This window comes from Zalophus californianus, chromosome 7 (genome assembly GCF_009762305.2).
Source record: "Zalophus californianus isolate mZalCal1 chromosome 7, mZalCal1.pri.v2, whole genome shotgun sequence".
NCBI classification, from domain to species: domain Eukaryota; kingdom Metazoa; phylum Chordata; class Mammalia; order Carnivora; family Otariidae; genus Zalophus; species Zalophus californianus.
The window spans coordinates 82798540-82818701 of record NC_045601.1 but is presented as its reverse complement, the minus strand read 5'-3'; positions in this window follow the sequence as shown (position 1 = coordinate 82818701).

Sequence of the window (20162 nt, the reverse complement as noted above, 5' to 3'; positions counted from 1 at the left end):
AATATAATGTCAGGGAACAAAAAATGGGCCAGTGTAAGGGTCTCTTTATCTCAGTTTTCTCATCTGTCAGGTGGCATAACTTGGATGGTCTCAAGGGGCTTCTGAAATTCTGTGAGCTTGATGTTAAGAGGAAATAAAGAGCAGAGAGTCTTTAATGTGTGCATATAAATAGACATGTTAAAACGTATCTTTAGAAAAAAACAGGACATCCTTTTAAGCCATTGTGCGGCACGTTAATTGATGAAATGATTACAGCTCAGTCATTTATAGGAAGAACTTAGAGGGAATTTGAGATAGGAAACAATTTCCAAGAGCTTTCATTGTTGAACAGACAGCTGTCTAGTCAATACAGGAATTTTCCTTTAATTTAGGACCTAGTTGATGACATAAGTTGGCTAGTCCAAGCAGACTGAGACTCTTGGAGCCAAACTTGAAGATTTTTTTTAATCATTTGCTTTAATCAAAACTCTTGCTTCTAAGTCAAAGAATGTATTGCTGTTGCTCTCCTTTTTAGCCATAGGCCATTGCTTTTAGTTTTATCTGATTATAATCTTGGCACTGACACTAGGTTTGGTAAGCAGGTTAACAGAAGAATTGGAAGTAGAAGATAGTAGAAGGCAATGCTTCCTTTATAGATGCTGACAGTTTACCCCTCTTTGCCTTTTTAAATCCACCACAAATGAATAAACAAAATAATGGCAATGCTTAATGAGTGGAGTAGTTGGAAAAGCACTTACAGTAGCATCATTGTGGATTGTGACAGCAGCATGACAATTGAAGATGTGATACCATGTTTAACTTACATGGAGGGTCTTTGGGCAGGTGTAACTCACTTTTATTAGTTACTAGATCCTTCCTACTTTCTCTGTAATATATTACATTCACCATTTAAGAAAATGAATTTTCATTTTTCTTATGTTTCTATGTTAATAAGAATGTTCATAAGCATTAAGGTGATTTTTCTCCAAATAAATGAAAGAATAATTGGTCTGTTCAGTACAAATCCCAGGCAAGAATTCTGATTAATTGTCATTTATTCCTGCTGTGTTTATTTGAGTAAAGCTGTAAATACCATTGATGGTTTTATAGGGAGACACACGTGTTCTAATTGTTCAGCAAAATTATTTGTTAATTGAAACATGACTTTAATGAGATTTTCTTTAAAAACTTATCTTCAAAAATATGTATATGTGAGGTGCCTAGGTGGATCAGTCAGTTAAGCATCTGCCTTTGGCCCAGGTGATGATCCCGGGTCAGGCACCCTGCTACTTAGCGGGGAGTCTCCTTCTCCCTCTTCCTCTGACCCTTCTCCCTGCTAGTCTCGCTCTCTCTGTCTTTCAAATGAATAAATAAAAAATCTTTAAAAAATATTTATATGCATCATTATCAGAAAAGAAACTTGTAGAGTGGAAAAAATTCTGGACTGGTGGTCAGAACATATGGATTCAAGTCCTGGCTCTGTCCTCAAAGCTAGGGAACTTTTTGAATCTTTCTGCAGCTTCCTTATTTATAAAATGTCCTGATTTGGACTTTTTCTTGTCATACAATCCTGTGGATTTTAAGATTTATGTAAAAATTATATTGATCTTTGTAAAAACAAATTTGAGGAAATAAAAATGAAATTGATATTAAATGGTCTAAGATTGCCATTGTGTTTTTTTTATTAGGATTTTCTAATTCTTGCCACATCTTTTTACAAGGGAACACTAACTCCCTATAAACTTTAAGGGAAAAAGATTTTTTTCTACTTAGGTGAGGGGTAGAGTTGATTCACCCTGGTAACAGTGCACCTGGTTAGAAACAGCGTTCAACTAAAGATTGCTCTTCCTTTGGCCTCCACCTGAAATACAGAAAGAAACAAGAATAAACTAAGGAAATCCTGAGTTTGTGGTTTGGCATTCCCACATCTTGGTGCCTTCTGTACTCTGTGCTGTGTGGCTTGGGGTTGTGCCAGGAGCATGCTATTATACAGCGCCCCTGGTTTGGGGTGTGTGTGTGTGTGTTTTTAGAGGGAGGGTAGAAGGAGATTGAGGAATTCATTTTTGTCCGCCTGGCAGGATAGATTGGTCTGGCCTTCTTTCTTGGAGAATTAGCTTCATTAAAAGTTTAAAGTAATTACCCCTGAAAAAGGGCAAATGAATAAGACTTATTTGCAAAGAGTTACCATTTGGTGCCAGCGATCTGGCATTGCTCCATACTCCACATGACACAGGATGTGGTCTGATATTTAGTCTAAGTACATGCTCCACTTTTTTCTGGACACAGAGAAGGGACTTACAATGCTTCTTTATTATGGAATAACTTCTTAGAAAACTGCTTTCTCTCCTTTTTAAAAATTAGAATTACTCAGCACAGGATGAAAAGTACAAAATTAGTCCTGGCATTTAAGCACTCCCTGGCCCCCAGCAGCCATTTTGGTAGAGGTGATGAACATGTTTTAGTGTTTTAACATTTCTGGAATGTAAACAGGGTCAGTCTATGTAGAATCAGCAGGATTGTTACTCCAGGGACCTAGTAGACACCTGCCGACCTGGCTGCAGCATCCAGTCTTGCTAGGAACAAAGCCTACCCCTATCAGTTGCCCTTTGATATTTTGTTTCTTTGGATCTTATATCATGGAACGTGGATGGTATTGGAATAAGTGAAATGAATATGATAAGCCAATCTTTTCATTTGTACACGTTATCTGTATATTATCCTTTTGTGTAATAAAATACCTTGTTGGTTTTTGCACTTACCTAGAATTTCAAAGTTGTTGGGGAAATACTTCTTATTTTGTATTTTTATTAATTTGCTGACATTCTCCTTAAATTAACAAGATATAGAACATTAGCAAAATGACAGAATAGGTAGTCCCCAACGGTCTTCCTTATAGAAAGACCAGCTAGCAGCTATCTATAGACAAGACACCTTTCTGAAAATTTCAGAGCCTAAGGGTAAGACTGAAGCACCCATGGACCACAGAGACCAAGAAGGACTGTATTAGAAGGGCAATAAGAGTGTTTTCATTTTGACTGCATTTTCCCTCCCCCAGGATGACAGAGCTCCACACTGATAAAGCCCCACTGGGCCTATGGTTTCTCCAGGGGTAAAAGCCCAAGGTGGACGTCCAGTTTCTCCTGCATGCTTCCTAGAAAGCCCATTTGGATCTTCCCTTACAGGGATCACCAGGGGCTGGACCATCAGGGATCAAACAGAGATGGAAAAGCGGGGAGGGGCTACAGCAGTTTATAGATCTTGGTGGACCACATTTCTATGGGTGGTGGTACCCGAGCAGAGATCCTAGTCGGTGGCTTTACCCATTTGCAGAGCGCAATTGAATAGGGAACTTGGTCAGCACTTCTGTCTGTTTTAGGTTCCCAGCCAATGGGCTAAACTGGCTTTGGAGCCCATTTTGTGACCCCACTTGGACCGGGAAACAAGTTGGCAGCTTTGCCCAACTGCTGAGCACACCCTCCAGTCTTGGTGGACTAGAAAGGCTGGCTAGAGATTCTGGGCAGCTGCAGAGCCTATTCTACAGCCTCATTGAGGCTAAAAAACAAGTCAGCAACTCTGCTCAGCTGTGGAACATAAATTCCTACCCTGCCTGACCAGGGAAACTGTGACCTGGGGCAGCCTTGGAACGAAGCCTACGGTACTGCTCCAATTGCTGAACCCAGTGTGTAGCCTCACCCAGGAGTGAAGCTCAGCCAGTGACAACAGCTAATTCCAGAGTAGCCTGCAGCCCTACTTGACCAGGGAGTCTGGAAAGTGACCCCACTAGACGATGTAGCATAGCCTCCAGCCTCATCCAACTGTGGGGTATAGGTGGAGGCCCCACCTGACTAGGGAGCCTTGCCAACAACTCTCCAACGTGGAGCATAGCCTGTGGCTGATTTCAAACTATACTAAAAAGCTATAGTAATTAAAACAGTATAGTACCTGGCATAAAACAGACACATAAACTAATGGAATAGAATAGGGAGCCCAGAAATAAACCCAATGCATATACAGTCAACTTATATTGGACAAGGGAGCCAAGAACATTCAATGGGGAAATGATAGTCTCTTCAGTAAATGGCATTGGAAAAAATGGATAACCACGGACAGAAAAATGAAATGGGACCCCTTATCTTATACCACTCTCAAAAATTAATTTAAAATGGATTAAAGACTTAAACATAAGACCTGATACTGTAAAACTCCTGGAAGAAAAATAGGGAAGAAGCTACTTGAATTTGATCTTGGCAATGATTTTTTAGCTATGACACCAGAAGTACAAGCAAAAAGGCAAAAAATAAACAAATAGAACTACATCAATCCAAAATGCTTCCACAGCAAAAGAAATAATAATAAAAAAAAAAAAAACGAAGGCAAACCTGGAATGGGAGATCTGTAAGAAATATGGGAAGTAAGAATCATCTTAAAAAAAATCTAAAACCAAGAGAAGAAAAAGAAAATATATTAAGTAAAACAAGGAACTAAAATTTTAGAAAATATTAACATCTGGAGAAAAATGGAGAAGAAAATAGATGGAAAATCAAATGAACCTAAGTGGATGATTACTAACAAGTAATAGGGGAAGATAAACATAGTGATAAGTTTAAGAAACCAATAGAAATTAATAAACATGGATGAATCTTAAGGAAAATCACTATCAGAATAAAAACAAAATACATAATTTTTAAACTAGAAGAAGGCTTGATCAATCTGATTGACAACCGAAAAGGAGAAAAAATTCTATGAAACAGAAGTAGAACATATTTTTAAAGGAAAATATGAAATCAGATAATGGAAAAAAGACCTATAACAGTAATTACAATAAATGCAAATGGTTAAACTTGTCATAAAAAGGCAGGCCTTTAGTTTGAATTTTTAGAATATTATAGTTTTGTCAAGAAATATATGAAAAGTTTATGAAAAATAGGATGCAGAAAAATGGAAAAGGATAAGAATGTTATACAGATAAGTATAATATAAGAAAGATGGAATGACAAACATAGTATCTAAAAAATTAAAATGTATTATAAAAACTATTATAGTGGACAAAGAGGAATACACTTAAGAAAACCCCAAGAATAACTGAGAAATATGTCAATGAATGAGTGTCCTGTAAGGAGAATAGATGAATCAACAATTTTAATGGTATATTTTAACATACTTTCCTTGAAGCTGATGTATCAAGCAGGGAAAAAATATACAGTAATGTCTATGACCTAAATATTATAAAAAAATGAACCTCAACTATTAGATATATAGACAGCTTTTTGCTTAACGGAGAATATTCAATCTTTACAAGCATACTATAAACATTTAAAAATTAAATATTGAATTGAACTGTAGTACATTTCATGGTATCAATATTTTGTATACCGCATCTTCTAGCATAATATGATAAACTTAAAGATTAATAACAAACAGTTTAAAAAGTATGTTTGAAAATTTATGTTGCCAAATTATCCTTGTGTTTAAAAGGAAGTCAAGAAATGTTTAGAACTGATGGATAATGAAAACCCTCTTTTTCAAAATCTGTGGTGTATAGCTAAAGCAGTACTTAAAGGGAAATTTAAATACATTTATTAAGAAAGAAGAAAGGTTAAAATAAATCAGTGAATCATTCAACTCAAGATGTTGTGGAAAGAGCCACAGAGTAAATTTAAAAGAGCAACCACAAAAGAAATAATAAAGACAGTGAGAAAAATCAATAAAATGGAGGACAAATATTAAAGAATGAGACTAGTAATAAAACCAAAAGCTGTTTCTTTGAACAGATTAATAAGATTGACCAATTTCTGGAAAGAACATAGGAAAAATTTGAGTTTACTCAAAACAGCCGTTTTGACTTGTCAGCTAATTGCAGAATTCTGTGTCTTTGAGTTTAGTTACTGGAAGGTTATTATCTTTTGCTGATGATATCTTTCTTTGTTTCTTCATGTTCTTTGGAGTTTTCTCATTTAAAATAGCAGACACCTTCTGAAATCTTTACTTGTCTTTGGGTGAGAGATATTTTTCTCTGGTCCTGTTTATATCTGGGACTTTCTCCAACCTTGTATGGGTACACCTCCTCACACTTCTTCTCCGTCTTGTTACACAATTTTTAAGCTTGTATGTCTTCTCTGGTTCTTACAAGTCATCTGGCTGGTGTGGGAAGCTCTCTCTCTCTCTTTTCAGAAAGTGGCACTAAAGCTCAAGATTGTGGATTCTCCCTTGCCCCCAGACCCTGCCTGTTTTTTAGGAGGACTTCTTGTTTACTTGGGAGCACACACAAGGGGCTGGCTGAATAGTGGGGGGAGGTGTGGGTTTAGCTCTGAGGGCATTGTGAGTGCACACAGGTCAGGTGTGGGGATCTTCAGGCGAGGTTATCCCAGTGGCTTGTGGGCAGGCTTCCTGCTGGAGTCCTGAAAGTTTGCAGGAACTGTGTGCCTTTAATGTCCTTTAGATTCTTGTCTTCCTCTTTCCTTATCTTCCTTCCCCCAATCATGGAGTTCTCGCATCAATACTCAGGGTGCTGGAGAGAGACGGGTTTATCCAACAGTGTCCCACAGGGCTGGGTAGCTGGGCATTCACTCACCACTCTGCCTTTTCCCTTGGCTAGTTCAGCCCTGCACTGTGCTGCCTTGGGAGAGGGGCAGTGCTGGCAAAGTTTCCTTTTCCCTCTCCAGTGCATCCAAACTTATACTTTTTTTTTCTCCATTGTAATGCTGTTATGTCTCCTCAGGAATGCTGGATTTCTACAAAGGCTCTCTCATCCATAGGTGTCTACCCAAGTCATCACTTTCCTGGTTTTCCCCAACTGCAGCCGAGAGGGGCTGTGGCCAGTTTGCAAACTCTTGCTAGTTCTGCAGCCTCAACGGGGGTCTGCCTGCATGTTACCTCATGCACAGGTGGGTGACATGACTCCTAGGAGTGTGGTGCCGAATCCCACAACTACCCCAGGGATACTGTTGTTCATGGATGGGTACAAAATTAGTTGATAAAGAGGGACAAAAAGGAAGGACATCTAATACAATCATGATGCTGATGCTGAAACAGGAGCAGGGATACTAAAATATTTTGAATGACGTTTTGACTGGATATAAAATTCTAGGTTCAGATCTTTGCTTCTTCAATACTTTAAGAAATAATGTCACTAGTTTTTTTACTCGTCTAATTCTGCTGGTGAGGAGGCCAGTATCAATATGATTCTTGTCCTTTGTATGTGATCTGCTTTTTCTGGAATCTTTAAAAGTTTTGCCTGTCTTTAATATTCTGATTTCATTTTAACAAATCAACGTGTAGTTTTCTTGTTTCTTCTGTTTGGCACAGAATTGACACTTCCAATATGAGATCTTTCACCTTTCTTTAATACTAAGACATTTATCTCCATTTATTTTTTCCAGTATTTCTTTATTCCTTCATTTTTATATTTTGTCTTCTTTTAAGACTCTTTTTTAAAGTTTTTTTCCTAAATTGTTATAAATTTAAATTCAGTTAATTAACATACAATGTATTATTGATTTCAGAGGTAGAGGTAAGTGATTCATCAGTTTTTTATAACACCCAGGACTCATTACATCACGTGCCCTCCTTAATGTCCATCACCCAGTTACCCATCCCTCCACCCCCCCTCTCCTCCAGCAACCCTCAATTTGTTTCCTTTGATTAAGAGTCTCTTGGGGTGCCCGGGTGGCTCAGATGGTTGGGCATCTGCCTTTGGCTCGGGTCATGATCCCAGGGTCCTGGGATCGAGCCCCGTGTTGGGCTCCCTGCTCGATGGGGAGCCTGCTTGTCCCTCTCCCTCTGCCATTCTCCACTTGTGCTCTCTGGCTCTATCTTTCTGTCAAATAAATAAATAAAATCTTAAAAAAAAAAGAATCTCTTATGGTTTGTCTTCCTCTCTGATTTTGTCTTATTTCATTTTTTCCTCTCTTTCCCTATGATCTTCTGTTTTGTTTCTTAAATTCCACATATCAGTGAGATCATATGATAATTGTCTTTCTCTGATTGACTTATTTCCCTTAGCATAATACCCTCTAGTTCCATCCATGTCGTTGCAAATGGCAGGATTTCATTTTTTCTTGATGGCTGAGTAGTATTCCATTGTGTATATATGCCACATCTTCTTTATCCATTCATCTGTTGATGGACATCTGGGCTCTTTCCATAGTTTGGCTATTGTGGACATTGCTGCTATAAATATTGGGGTGCATGTGCCCCTTCAGATCACTACATTTGTATCTTTGGGGTAAATCCCTAGTCGTGCAATTGCTGGGTCATAGGGTAGCTCTCTTTTCAACTTTTTGAGGAACCTCCATACAAGTGGCTGCACCAGCTTGCATTCCCACCAACAGTGTAGGAGGGTTCCCCTTTTGCCGCATCCTCGCCAACATCTGTCGTTTCCTGACTCTTAATTTTAGTAATTTTGACTGGTGTGAGGTCGTATTTCGTTGTGGTTTTGATTTGTATTTCCCTGATGTCAAGTGATGTTGAGCACTTTTTCTTTCTTCTAGATTTTATTTATTTGACAGAGAGAGACAAAGCGAGAGAAGGAACACAAGCAGGAGGAGTGGGAGAGGGAGAAGCAGGCTTCACGCTGAGCAGGGAGAATGATGCAGGGCTCGATCCCGGGATCCTGGGATCATGACCTGAGCCAAAGGCAGACACTTAACAACTGACCCAGGCGCCCCTGTTGAGCACTTTTCATGTGTTTGTTGGCCATTTGGATGTCCTCTTTGGAGAGATGTCTGTTCGGGTCTTCTGCCCATTTCTTGATTGGATTATTTGTTCTTTGGGTGTTGAGTTTGATAAGTTCTTTATAGATTTTGGATACTTGCCCTTTATCTGATGAGACATTTGCAAATATCTTCTCCCATTTTGTCAGTTGTCTTTTGGTTAAGACTCTATATGGATGTTGCTACTTCTGCTTTTGCCCTCCATATCTCTAAGTTTTTCTTATCTTATTCTTCTTTCTGCCTTTTGGGGGATCTCCTCAACCCAGTCTTCTTACAATTCATCTTTAAAATATCTGCCTTCTATTACTCTCAATCCACTATGTCTTTATTTTGACTATTTTATCTTCATATCTAAGATTTGCACTGGACTGTTTTAAAAAAAATTCTCTGTTTCATTTTATTCTTCACCTGTCTCCTAAAGAGTATCTAGTATGCTTAATTTAAAATCTTGATTTGTCCTTCCCAATAATTATACTTCAATTGGTATATGATTTTCAGTTTGTTTACTTAAAAAAAATAGATGTTATACTCCTCACATGTCTTGTTTGCTATTTGAGCCTGTGAGTTCTTGTTCCTCTGGGGCTGCCATCTATTCTCTCTGGTAATGGATATTGGGGAGGAGATGAGAATCAGTCCCTAGTCAGTGTTGGTACCAGCACATTAGGGAGAGGGGAGGAGAGAAAACCAAGAGTCACAGAATCCTTGTTGGTAATTCCTTTCTCCCACTTTCTGATCAGGGACTTATCTTGAAGCCCTTGGGGAGAAGCAGCATTGGAGAGACAACCTCTTGAATTACAGCCCTCAGCTCTGAGAGAGTTTAGGGTGGGTGGGCAATCACCATCTGTTTTCCAAACCTCTTCACTTCAACTGGTCTGTGCATTTCCCTGATATTTCCTCTTCGTGGTCACACGTGGCCCCGGTGTTTGCTACTGATTCCTGTGATACAGAGTTAGGAAAGGAGTATCTTGAGACAAAGTGGGCCAAGGCAAGAACAGAATTAAAAGGCTTTTGTGCAGCCCATTCTCTTGCTGCTGGCTCCTGGGCTTCAGCCACTCAACTCTCACACACACCAGTTTATGGCAGGCTCAGTCTCAGGGATTTTCCTATCTTTTTATTTGTTCTTAATTGCTGCAACCCTGTGTCTGCCTCCAGCATCTGGTTGTTCTAGAGTTGATTTTGGTGGAGGGAGCCAGTAGCTTGTCCTAGATTAATGCTTGGCAGGAACCAGAGCTATCTTGCAATTTCTCCTCCCATAGCTTTGCCTTCATTAAAAGATGTTCAGAGAGTAAATGGCACATATTTGGGAGCAAATTTAAGAGGTCAATTTGTTTTCATTCTGGGAAAAGCAAATCATTCAGGTAGATGGGGGGGACCTCTATTTATTCTCTTAGTAGGAACACAAAGCTTCAATTTAGCAGTCATATTTAGTAGCAAAACCTTCTCCATCCTTTTTTAGTTTCCCAAAAGATATTTAGGAAGTACATTTAAAAGTAGTAAAAGTGAAGCTTGCTTGAAATGGAAGCTACTTTTGGCCATTGAGTTATAGGGGACATCTGCTGAGAGGATTTCTGGGGGAAGATCTTTGATAAGAAGAACAGTGTGACAGAGAGCCACTTTCCACCCACTCTCCTCCATCCTGCTTGGGATGCTGAGGGGTGATGCTCAGATCTGTTGCAGCCACTCTAGTCATGAGTGAAGACATTGTTTTGATATTGAGGATGACAGATAGGAAGAGTGGAAGGGGCCAGAATCAAGTCAGTGCCATTGCCTTGCTGAATCCACTTTGGGACCACTTACCTCTGGACTTCTTGTCACATATCAGTAAATATCCTTATGGTTTAAGCCATCATGAATTGTGAATTCTGTTACCTCCGGCCAAGCAGATCCCAAATGAAACAAAGTCTGTTTAATAAGTAAAACTTGTTTTTTTGCCAAACCCCATCTTGATTTAATATACTTAAGTTTTTATCACAAATAAAACATCAGCTAGTCATCACATCCAAATGTATCAACTAATACATTTTCACTTCTCTTTGGGATACCCCATTGTGCTCTAAGTTGGACTGTTTCTGTGGGAAAATGCCTTGGGCAGTATTCTGGAGCTTCTGTCTTGGAATGATACATGTTAGAATGGTGTTACAAAGCCTTGTTTTTGTCATATAGCCATTGCTGATATAAACAAAATATAATGTTCAAATATATAATAAAATGTATTTATTTGTATCATTATCTTTTTAAATAAGAGTAACTATATTTTTCTCTGATATATTTTTGTAAGATCGAGTATAGCACCTAATGCTTCTTCTCAATCTGATGTGAGCTGTTTGTTTCAAAGCCATATTACAGGGCTTGTGGTCATTGGTTTTGAGTCCTAGGATTGTTAAGCCTCTGCTTGCAAATTTTGTGCATGTTGGGGCTTTGGGTGGGAGGTAGGGGACTAGTGTCTGAAAGATGGAATTTTGAATTAGAAGAATAAGAAGTCTGAGATATGAAGAAGAATGAGATAAGGACTTTGGTGGTGGGGTTTCATGGAACGAGAGGCAGTATAGATGTTTACCGTGCATGACAAATGTTTATTTATAGGTATAAGAAAATATTGATAATGTGTGTATGCATGAAAGATTGTTTTCTGTCATTTTAAACTCTTTTTATATGACTGTAAATGTTCTTAGTCTGAAGATGATTTGCTTCCTCCTGTATTTAAATTTATGTCAAACTACAGTATTTTCTGAACTAAAAATTTATAAATAATATTCTTCCTTCTCCTTCACCCTCTTTTTTGCTGTGTTATATAATTGACAGTGAGAGACCTATTTCTCTGAAAATATTCCCTCTCAAATTATGTTTTGGGTAAAGAGCAGTAAAGATGGCACCAGCCTAATGACAGATTTTCAGATAACTTTGAACAACTGAAACATGTTACTTTTTTTTTTTAAGATTTTATTTATTTGACAGAGAGAGCACATGCAGAGGGAGAGAGAGTGAGAAAGAAGCAGGCTCCCTGCTGAACAAGGACCACGATGTGGGACTTGATCCCAGGACCCTGGGATCATGACACAGGCTGAAGGCAGCCGCTTAACCGACTGAGTCACCCAGCTGTCCCTGAAACATGTTACTTTTTAGAAACATTTTCAACACTTCCTTGCTGATGAATATGTGGCTTTTGATGCCATTTTCACATGGTTCATACTTCTAAAATATATTGCCACCAAGGCCATGAAAGTGTCTAGGATATGCAAAAGAGAAACCTTGAATGATGTGGAAGACAGAGTTCTAAGATGACCCCTGATGATCCTCAGTCTTGTATAATCCCTTCCCCTTTGAGTGTGAGTAGAAGCTGTGGCTACAGCTAGATATCACTCTCCTGATACTTGATGCTATTAGGATGATTATCCTGAGTGGGCATGATCTAATCACGTGAGTCGTTTAGGAGCAGAGTGATTTTTTTTTGTTTTTTTTTGTTTTTTTGACTACTAAAGAAAAAGAAGTCAGAGAGATGTGTTCTGGATGGCTTGGAAGAAAATAAACATCTATGTTGTGAACTGCCTGTGGTGGCCATGTGGTGAGAAACTGAAGGTGGCCTCTAGGAGCTGGGAATGGACCCTGGCTGACAACGATCAGGAAATTGGGGGTCCTTAGTTGTATAACCATAAGGAAATGAATTCTGCCAATAACTAAGGAGCTTAGAAGAGGCTCCTGTACTCCAGGTGAGAACTGTAGCCCTGGAGGACACCTTAATTTCAACCTAGTGAGACCCTGAGCAAAGAATAGAGCCATGACATTCCTAGATTCCTGAGCTGCAGAAGCTGTGAGATAAGTTGTGTTGTTTTAAGCCAACTAAGTTAGTGGCAATTTGTTATGAGCAATAGGAAATTGCTCATACATTGATGAATTGCTCATACATTGCTTACTACAAATGGGAAAAGGGCATTCTGAGCAAAAGGACAATGACAGTTCTGCCTGTGCCCTGTTGTCATGATACCTATCCTAGTGGTTTATGCTCACAGGGTTCCATTTAGTAATGTTGGCTCTTATAGGTTAGATGTCTACATCCTGTAACTATGCATTAAATCACAGGTTTAGAGAGTTGTTTAGAGTTTTCTGTTCTCTTTGGATCCTTATTGAGGCTTTGCAGCACAAACTTCATCCCTCACACAAACATTCCCAATTAAATATAATTGAGACAATGGCTGTTTAGGTGCATAGCAAAAGAAAAATACTCCGTGCCCATTCTTACCACCCCTATCATGCCTCTTCAAAATTCCTAGGTGGAGAAAGTCAGTGTGACAAATCTAAGGTGTTGAGTGAACAAAAAGATGATAAACTTAGTTGTCCTCATAATCAGTAGAATTTAAGGCATATAATATTCTAGGTGAGAGTCCAAAGTCAATAACTTACAATGTAATTATATACAAATAGGGCAAGAAGACAATAAATACCACAAATAAAAATCTTGGAAAAGCCTTCTATAAGAAGATCTAAGGCCTTTATGAGCAATTCCTAGAATCTTGCTGTTACAGATTGAATTGTGTCCGCGCAAAAGATATGTTGAAATCCTAACCCCTAGTACCTTAGAATGTGTACTCATTTGGAAATAAAGTTGTTGTGAATATAATTAGTTAGGATGAGCACATACTTGAGTAGAATGGGTCCCCCAATCCAGTATGACTGATGTACTTATAAGAAGACAGCTCTGTGAAGACAGACACAAGGAGAATGCTGTCTGAAGATGGAAGATTGGAGTAATGGAACTTACAAGCCACGGAACACCAAAGATTGCCATTAGACTGCCAGATGCTAGGTAGTGGCATGGAAGCTTTCCCTCCAGGTTTTAGAGGGAGCATGATCCTGTGAGCACCTTGATGGCAGACTTCTAGCATCCAGAACTATGACACAATGAATTTCTGTTGTTTTAATCCACCAAGTCTGTGGTATTTTGTTACATTAGCCCTAAGAAACTATCCCTGCTAGGCCTCTACTGATGTAAGAAAATCTCACCCACTTGCAAATGGCTCTGTGTGGTCTGAAGGGATTATGTGCAGGGGGTCAGTCAAACAGAATTTGGTTAGCTGCTAACTGTAATGTGGGAGGTAGCAGGGTTATTTCTTGGAAGTGCTTCCCCTTCCCAGCCAGTCATTGCAGTTTCAAGAAAGTTTGACCCTGATTAAGTTTAATACTTTATCAAGGGATTTCCTTAAAGCCCTTTATCTTGATTAGCATTGACTTTGAGTCACAAGGTGCTAGCTCTTTTCCTCTTTACTTACACATTATCTAAAACCTCTACCTCCTTCCACTGTTTAATAACTCCACTTCCTTGAGAATAATTTTCAAACACCAATATTTTGATTATACAATAAACATTATTTCTGAAAGTGTTTTCCATGAGCTGTCAAAAGGTATGATTTACTGAAAGATTTCTGAGGCCAAGTACATTTGGGAAATGGTGAAATAGACAAATCTAAGCATGTTTCTCTTCCTTATAGGACTTCTCATAGTCTTTATATATTCTCATGTATAGGTAATCTCTAACGGATGGGATGGAGATGGGGAGAGACTTATAGGTGTCCCAAGGTTATTTAAAAACTCATACTTTTTATTTTGAGGAAACATCCTGAGGGCCAGTGTTCTCCATACTTAGAGAATGCTAGAGGAACAGTAGGATTTTTTAGAGCTGGAATATAATTCAGAGATGATTTATCCCAATCTTGAGACTTCTAGTTATCTGAAGTCACACAAATAATTAATGGCAGACCTGAACTTAAAGCTCAGGTCTTCTGATGCCCAGCATAGTTACTGTCAACTGTTTTGTACAATTTACATTTAAAAACAAAGCTTTTAAAATTATGTACTTTTATTGTGCCAAAACAAAGGAATTAAGCCTGTATTTTTCAAATTTAAATATAAAACCAGTGCTCTTTCTGTTATCTGAATAACACTCTCTAGAATCGTTAGCATTTTCTTTTTGATCAGAACTATGCCTGCTTTTCAGGAAAGGGAAGTGTTGCCCTTAGATTTTGGCATTCTTTGTCCATGCAGAAGGCAATTCAGAAACAGATGGGGACCAGGAGATCTATGGATGGGAGTGAGTAGAGAGGAGGAGTGGGAACAGAGAAAGAGTTTTCTAAACGAACGATATAGGAACAGTTAAGTCAAACCCGAGTTTCATTTACGGTTCCCGTTTCTGTCCTGATATTTGGAAATATTAACATTCTGCACTTCCCCTAGGGGTTTATCCTTGCCTTTTACAGACTAGGGAGGCAATGGCAAGCAGCCTTGCTCCATTGTCAGTCCCAGTGAGCCTACATCTCTGCACTCATGCTCTGTGTGCCTGCCAGCAAGTTGATAACTCCAAGAAGCTGATCTCATCTCAGGCACTTGGGAAAGTCTTAGGACTGGGAAAAATCTTTGTCAGCCCAGTCTATTAGGAAACATTGAAGTTAACCATGGCAGTCTTCTCACGTCCTTTTTCTTCAATCTTCTCTTCCTGACCTGATATACGGAGATTCATGTGGAAGTTACCCCTACAGATTTCAGGGGGTGCATGGCCCTATTAACATCTTGCTTTCAGACTTCTAGCATCCAGAATTAAGACAATAAATTTCTGTTTCAACAAAACTTAATGATTAAATGGACCTTTGGAGATGTCTAGAATCTAGTCCACAGGCTCAAAACATCAGTCCATGGGCCATTTGAAGAACCACAAATAAGCTTCAAAGAGTCTGAGAATCCCTGAAGTGGTATGCAAAATATGGTGACTAAGTCCATTTTTCAGGGAAAAGAATTCATGCGTTTCATCAGATTCTCAAATGAGTTGATATCCCCCCAAAACTTAAGAACCACTGATCTAGCCTAATTTTCCTAGCCTACAGAGTTGAGGAAACCGAGTCTCTGAGAAGCCAAATGACTTTAATTGTAAAATCATGCAATTTTTAGTGGAAATTAGGATTATAGTACTTTTTCAGTCCAATTCAAATTGTAAAATTTGAAATAAAATTTGAAACAAAATTTGCAGGGTAGTCTCCTTTGGTGCATGACTTAGGTTTTGTATCAATCTGAATCCAGCTGGGGAACAATCTCGACTTTTCAGCAGAGGGAATTTAATGAAGGCTTTGGCCACATAGGGGATGAAAGAACTCAGCAGCCAAACAGGGCATGGGGAGGCAATCTAGGGAACAGCAACAATAGCACACTGCTCCCCCCATCTTGCCAGAGGGACAGGGGGAGAAATGGTGTTTCCATATCCTAAAATGTGGGGTTCTCTGAACCATGGTGGAAGGTCTTGTGGGAACTAGAACCACAATGGAGGCACAGCCATTGTCAGTGGCACCACTGAAAACAGAGCGAGAGAGAGGCAAAGAGAAAAAGAAGACTCTGGCTTCACTACTCTAGCATTCCAGTCTTCTGCCAGGCCTCCCATTGGCCAAACCTACCAGGAAGCCTGAGGGCAAGGGACTCTGGGAGCTGTAGTTGTCCAAAATACAGAATACAGTAGAAGATGGGAGTAGGATGGCCCTGAGAGGGGAGCAAAAAAGCAGCCAACTATCACTGATTTTAAAACTAACAGGAAAAGCTAGGCTGTGAAGATCAAAAGCCCTGAGGAAAATGCCACTTTGGAGATGAGCTCACATCTTTTTTGAAGTTTTAGCACAGCCAGTGTTACCTCTGGTATTGGAACAGATTTTTTTTTTTTTTTTTGATTAAGAAATACGTGACATATTTGGCTTTACTCTGGAGTCATCTTTTATAAAAAATATGAATATTTCAATGCTAAAATCACCCAGCTCAGTGACATGCTCATACCTAGAAAGGTTGCTAGAAACTGAGAATGGGGGTAAAAACAATCTCACACCTTCCATTCCATACTCACTTAGAAATCTCAATTTCTCTCTCTGACTGTCTTTCTCTTGATGAATAGATAGATATAGATATGTGCTAGAATGGGTGGAAAGAACTCCCTCCACTATTAGTTGCTAATTCTCTCCTCATTCTTCTTTTTCTACTTGAGACCATATGCTTGAAACTTGTGTAAGCGAAATGTTGCTGTTACGCTGCTCAATCCCACTGAATTGTACAAGGTACTGAGCGTTCTACTTGGGATGGAAATACAAAATGAGTGAGACATGGTTCCTGAACTTAATGTGCTTGTTTGGAATCAGTAGAGTTTATGCAGACTACTGAAAAAGATTTCAAAAAAGAGAAGACAGTGCAAGAAGCTAGTTTATTGTTTGTAGTTAGAATATTTTTGGGGGGAGAACTATTTTAAGAAATTCATCATCTGAAGTGTGTTGATCCCTCGTTACACAGAGTTTGTGACACATCGAGGAACCAGACACCGTATAGAAAGCAATATTTTGGTAGAGTGGTAATTTTGATGACGCCTTGCCCACATAAAAATTACTCTAACAGAATGATATAAAATGCTACCCATGATTTATTCCTCGTCTGTCTTGATCATCAACTGGTAAAATAGTGTATTAAGGGAGTGACAGGATGTCACTTTGACAAAGTCAGAAGAAACCAACTAGGAGCCATCTCTGGGTTGGCTTAAATAAGAGTCTTGATTAGTGGTCAAGTGGGTGGTCTTCATTTATTAACCAGTTAGTATTAATCAGTCACTGATGAACTGTTATTGAATGTAATGTGCATTAAATAATACAATATAATTTCTCATTGATCATCACCACAGACATTCTATGTGGATGTTTTCCCCATACCAGGTAAGAAAACCAAACTTCAAGGGGGTGAATGATTTGCCAAAGACCATGTAATATTTGTGAGCCAGGGATGAAACCCTGTTCTCCTGACTGTACTAACCTTGTCCCATGTCCCAGTGAAAACTGCTAAGGCATAGGCAAAGTAGAGTTATAAATGATTTGAAAAAATTTAGTAATATAAACAATTTGATAAAAAGGGTTTGATAAAATATTTTTTTCAGATTCACCTGATTTCTCATAACAAAATAGCTGATGTGACTTTCAGCCATTGATTAAATTGGGAATACAGGGAGACTGTAAGAGTGATCCTTTCCAAGTCTTTGAATACAAATTCAAAAAGTATTTTGAAAAATCTTGACTCAGAACAAGCAGAATGTAATTTTATCAGAAAACAGATTTGACCGCGTGTTAGTCATACAAAAATTTCAGTGATTTCCATAAAGGAGAAATAGTACTTACTACATTTTCTGAACACAGGAAAGGAAAATGAAAACTAACATAGATTTTAAAAAACAATCTATACATTTGGAAATAACAAATATATTTTAAATATATTTTAAAGAGTACTAATGAGCTCTATAAAAATTAAAATAATTATCTATTAGAAGTAAATAAAAATTAGACCACTTAGTACCACAAAAAGCCTATAAGATATTGCCTAAATAGCATTAAATGTTTCAGTCTTAAAGGGGTTTAGTAGGAAATGAATATTTTTATAATTTTTGGATAAGGAAGACTTATGAAAGCTAGATAACTGAAAGCCACAAGGAAAAATATTGATGGATTTAATTATATAAAATTTAAAACTTTAATATGGCAAATGACACCATAATCATTGTTAAGCAATTGAGAGAGATTCAAGATTGCATATTTGTAACATATAAAACAAAGTCTTAATATGTAGAAAATATAGAGATGTCATACTTAAAGAAATAAGCTGTCAGTATAATAGCAAAATGGTGAAAGACAATTCATATGAAATATAAATGGCTAAAAAACTTAAAAAATATGTAAATTAAAATAAAATGAGGTAATACTTTTTGCCTCATTGTAACCATTTTATTTTATTTTATTTTTATTTTATATATTTTTTTAAAGATTTCATTTATTTATTTGACAGAGAGAGACACAGTGAGAGAGGGAACACAAGCAGGGGGAGTGGGAGAGGGAGAAGCAGGCTTCCCGCTGAGCAGGGAGCCCGATGTGGGGCTTGATCCCAGGACCCCGGGATCATGACCTGAGCTGAAGGCAGATGCTTAACGACTGAGCCACTCAGGCACCCCTCATTGTAACCATTTTAAAGACTGGTAAACATTTGAAAGATCAGTAATATAGGACGAGCATATGGAGAAACATATACTGTCATAGACTGTTGGATGGAGAATAAATTAATACAGCATCTTTGGAGGGCAAATTGGCAGTACCAATTTATATTAAAAACATGTAGGTCCTTGAAACCAGTAATTTCAGTTCTAGAAATTACATGGTATTTGTATAAGGATGTTCATTTTGGCATCTGTAATGAAAACAATAGAGGAAACTTTTCATATTTGGATATTGTTAAGTAAATATGGTATATCCATTTTTTTAAAAAAGATCTTATTTATTTTAGAGAGAGCAAGCATGAACTGGGGGGAGGGGCAGAGAGGGAGAGGGAGAATCTGAAGCAGACTCCACCCTGAGCATGGAGCCTGACACGGGGCTCGATCCCACAAACGCAAGATCATGACCTGAGCCAAAACCAAGAGTCGGATGCTTAACTGAGCCACCCAGGTGCCCCGATGTATCCATTTTACAAAATAACTTTCTAGAAAGAATGTGTGAATCTATGTATACTGATATAAAAATGACTATCCTCTATTGTCCAGAGAGAAAGGAAGTTGCAGAAAAATGCAGTAATAGATTGTATCTAGGTTAAGAATATATATATTGATATCAAATTCCCACAGCCCTAAGATGTGCATTTCCCTCTTCTTAATATATCTGCAATTAGAATGCAATGTGGAAAAGTTATCTGCCAGGAAGAGGAAGAACTCATGACCTAGTTGGCATTGTACATGCAGGGACTGTGTTATGCAAAGATGTCCTCAGTTCTTAGGATTATCACCTTGGCATAATTATGCCTTTATTACCTCCACACATGCTTGGGTTTTAAATCTGGATCCTTCATTGTCACACAAAACGTATTGGAAAAAATTTCATACCCATAATGTAGCAGCAAAGCAAAAAGTTGTTTCTGCCAAAGAATGAATGTTATTCTATAGGCAATGCAATGAGAAATAGCTGAAATTGCCAAGTATCTCCCAGTAGATCACAGAATTTTCAAAGCTAGAAGAGGTTGCTATGATCTTTTCATGTGTTATGAGGGATTATTGCACAGATAGGCCACACTTGCCTGTCAAAAACCTGTCTGGCTTTAAGGAAAGATCATTTAACTTCACTTGATGAGAAAGTCAATTAAGGGAAAAATAAGCAGGAAATAGAACCAGTATCTTCACTATGCTTTGAAATCCTTTTGTACTAAAAATGCTAAAAATTTAAAATCATCATCCTGGGTAATAAAGAGCAGAGGTCACCCATGCTATTATGCTAAGGAGTGATAGAAGTGATTCAGAAGAATCCTTAGACTTTGTCCATGAGAAAGCCTTAGACTCAGACCTTAATTGTGACTTGATTGACCTTGAGATTGTGAGTGCTGGAGAAGAGGATTTTAGCCAACAACTAAGTGTGCTGTTGGAACCCCTTCCAGCTGTGTAAG